The sequence below is a fragment of the Octodon degus genome, unplaced genomic scaffold (genome assembly GCF_000260255.1).
Source record: "Octodon degus isolate 3935 unplaced genomic scaffold, OctDeg1.0 scaffold00041, whole genome shotgun sequence".
In the NCBI taxonomy this organism is placed as follows: Eukaryota; Metazoa; Chordata; class Mammalia; order Rodentia; family Octodontidae; genus Octodon; species Octodon degus.
Genome location: NW_004524617.1, coordinates 4,442,296 through 4,446,564, shown reverse-complemented (window position 1 = coordinate 4,446,564; position 4,269 = coordinate 4,442,296).

Below are 4,269 nucleotides of genomic sequence, written 5' to 3'. Positions count from 1 at the left end.
GGTAGTGTCCCAAATTTTCTGATCAAGGAGGTTATGAACCAAAGAGGAAAGTGATCGATGATGTAGAGTGTGCCTAAGGCAAGTCACATGGAGGGAAAACATTCTTTCAGGCTTTCACAGTTAGCACATTGGCCAAGTAATGGCCGTGACTCATCCACATGGTTGACACTAACAAAGGTTCTCCAATCTGAGGTACAGGATCTCAGGATAAATCCTGAGGGGATTTGACTGACCTTATCAGAGCCAAAAGCTACAACTCTTGTTGTATAGGTCCTGCTTTACCTTGGTCTTAACCATCTAGCAGAAAAGTATGATTACGAAATATAGGAAGTAAAGCAATGCTGTTATGTTGAGCTGTAGGGGACTCAGGTCAACAATTTCTGACATTGTCAGTCAAGCGGAAGACCCAATACTATTATGGGCTCCTGGACTCTTTTGGAATATTTTGCTGAGTTTACACACCTATAGTATTCAAAAAATGGAACTTAAAAAAAAACTGTATACAATGAGTGTCCATTTTGTATCCGTGTATTCAAAGCGCTTAGGTTACATATATAGTTACATTCTCTTAATGAATACAGTGATTTGTTCTAGGTGTTTGTAAATAGGATATCCTGTCCGCATCTTATACAGCAATTAGCCACTAGGAAGAATGTATGCAATGTGTGAATTATTGAAACTGTCCTACCAATTTGATTTGAAACTGTCTCATTGCTATTTGTTTATCAATAATATTATGGGGAAAAATTTAAAAAGAAAGAAAAAAATAAAAACTTTTGCTATCCAGAAAAAACAGTGAGCAACCAAAATGAATAGACATGTTTAAGAAGAAGATAACCAATAAAATAAATTTTAAATTGCCCATAAATAAATTAAAACATTTTTAATATCACTGGATATTAGAAAATTGCAGGTTAAAACTAATTTGAGATACTATCTTACCTCCAAAAAATGCCTATTTTCTTAGTTACTTTACTCATTGCTGAGACAAAATTCGTGATACCTTCAATTAAAGGAAAAAAAGGCTTATTTCAAAGCACAGTTTGTAGAGATTTCATTCCACAGTCAACTTGCTCAAAGGCAGGGTGACATAGCAGTGGGGCATCACACAAGAGAATGGGTGCATGGCAGAGAAGGAAAGAGGCAGCCAGTAATTGGTCTCCTTTCCCTTTTTATCCCATCCAGGCTATAAGCCTTTTGGGTGATTCTACCCACATCCAGTATGTTCTTTTCCATTGTCCACACTAATAGCTACTCTAGCCGTTGAATTATCACACAACCTTAATGCTAGTATCACATATCATAACTCACTATCACACACCCATGATCCAGCCACCTCCTGAAGTTCCCACCCAGGAGAGCAGAAATCTTTGGGAGACAACCAGATACAAGCCACAACAGCTATCATTAAAAAAATCTAATAACAACGAATGCTTCTGAGGATATGTGGACAAAGAAACTCATATATTTTTCATGGGAATGTAAACTGGCATAACCACCATCAAAATCAATGTAGAGATTCCTCAAAAGACTAAAACTACAAATTCCATTTAGCCCAGGTAGCCCCCTTCTTGGTAACTTTAAAAAAAAAACACAAGTATCAGATTCATTTCCTTTTTTCCCATAATTTTATTGAGAAACGAATATCAATGAGACAGTTTCAAATCAAATTGGTAGGGCAGTTCCAATAATTAACATATTTCCTCCTCTCTTTAGTGGTTATTTGCTGTACAAGATGAAGATAGTAACTTCTTAAAAGATTTGAAATTATTGTATTACAGGGACACAAGCTTACCCATGTTTGTAGCAGCACAATTTATAATAGTTAGAACTTGGAAACATCACATATATCCGTCAACGGATGAACGGATAAAGAAATTGTGGTGTTTATACCCAATGAGTACTACCCTTCTGTAAAGAAGCCTAAAATTGAATAATTCATAGGTGAATGGATGCAACTTGAGAACATGGTATGAAGTGAAATAAGTCAGAAACATGCTTAAATATGGCATGGCTTCTCTTATATGAGAAATGCAAAAAATAGAGAGAGAAATGAGAAGTAAAATGGAAGATACATTGAAAGTGGAGAGGGCCAGGGAGATGGCTCAGTGGAATAAGTGCTTCCCTGGCAAGTGCAAGGGCCTAAGTTCAATCCCCGATTCTGGAAAAAAAAAAGTGGAGAGAGGTTCTGATGGTTCTCTAAATTACCTACTCCACTGCTAAAAATATCTATTATCTATATGTTAACTTTTTCATTTATATTATGAGGTTTTTGCAGTTGATTTAATAGAAAGTTTTTAAGTAACATCTGTTTCTACCTTTTTTTTTTTTTTTTTTTCAGAACCGGGGATTGAACTCAGGCCCTTGTGCTTGCCAGGGAAGCGCTTAATCCACTGAGCCATCTCCCTGGCTCCTGTTTCTACTTTATAAAAGAATATTTTTTCTCAAATTCTTGCATTCCAAGAAATACTTTGAAGATAATGATACACTGTATTAACTATTGTTACTCTCTTATTTTGTTATAAAATTTCATTTTATTTTTTCATGAAATAAAAAAAAGAAAAAAATTAAAACCAAACATTATTATAATGCATGAGGGTTAACAGATGTCATATCTGTGCTCCAGAAAACTCTTCAGTAATGATTGAAATTTACAAGTTTACAAATGCTGTGTGCAGAATCTCAAATTTATATCCCCTTTGAAATGATTACTGGGATTCTTGTATATTCTTCTTTCCTCTTCATATTCAGCAGTCTTCAAGACCCATATCTAGTTCTATTTTTCCTTAAAATATCCTTTACAAGCTAGGTTCTCATAAGCTATATATCCTACTTTAATAATTATTGCTTTGATAGTTTTTACAGTTACCAATGAATAATTAACTAAAGTGTAATTAAATAACAATATTAATAAATAACCATGTCTCCTCAATAAATTAGAAATAGATGGACTATCTTCTTCTCAGTTTGACGTATCATCAATGCATGGAGGCAGGGTGAAGTAAGACTAACATATTTCCTAAAAGTTTAAATGTATGAGCACCTAATTATTCATCAACCTGCATCATGTTAGCATGTTTGAAGAACTGGTAATACAAGATGAACACGTTTTATCCTGACTCACTTTTCCGAGTGCTATGAACCATTTCCAGGCAAAAATTTGATTGAGAGCCTCAGTGACACAAGTGCCATTTCTAAATTTTATAAACATTTGTCTTCTTTGTGGAATTTTTCTTCTTGTGTCCCTCGGGTAGCAGCTTTCATTACGGAGCAAGTATCTCAGAGGCTGAATGAAGTGAATATTTTTCATCATTACATTCTGAGTATTTACTGTTCATGTTTAATTCTTGCCTTCATTATTCAGCATCTTAATACACATACCTTGTACTTCTGAGTACTGGTCTTGGTTCAGTTGGTATTTGTTCAATGTTTCCCTCTCAATTTTTCTAATTCCTATTTTTTTTATTAGTGCTCTTTCTCAATCACTATTTTCAGAGTTTGTTTCATGCTCATAGCTTGTTACATTTTTTGATTCATATGCATTCAAATTTTTCCTCATAGGCTTCACAGAGTTTTTACACAAGTTTCGGTCATTATTTTACTTAAAACTTGTCATGCCAGTAAGATAGCTCAGCAAATTAAGTGCCTACTTAGGGAAGTTCAGGGACCAGGGTTCAATCTCTAGTCCCGCATGCCATGCCAGGCCCATCCCCGAGCCTCACTGAGTTGGCAATGGAGTCCAGGCATAGGGGTGCACTCCTGTAATCCCAGAGCTGGGGAGGCTAAAAACAGGAGGTTCAGTGCAAGTCCGAGCTGTGTACTGAGACCCTATATCAAATACATAAAATGAAAAAAAAATTGTCAACATCTAGGTAAATGAACAGACAAAAAACTATATAAATTGTCTGACTAATATCCAAAATCTCATAAAGTTCATATGAATAGTTACCATTCTGGTTAATAAAAACATTTATAAAGTAATGGTCACTATTTTAAACAATCATGTAATGAAACACTGCTAGGGTTTAATCCCTGAAAAATATTCCCAACTATACCTTGAGCAGAGACTCTAGAGTGTTCCATATAGCTGTGTCAAGATGATTCATTTGAGATGGTAAAGTTTTCTGCAATATTTTTCTTTTAAACCACTTCAAATCATTGATCAGGCTTTGTCCTTGGGCATTCTAGTTTGTTTTTTGTTGCTTTTTGTTTGATTTGAGTTGTGTTGTTGTTGACATATTTGGTATTGAAACCAGGGCCTTTCCCCTG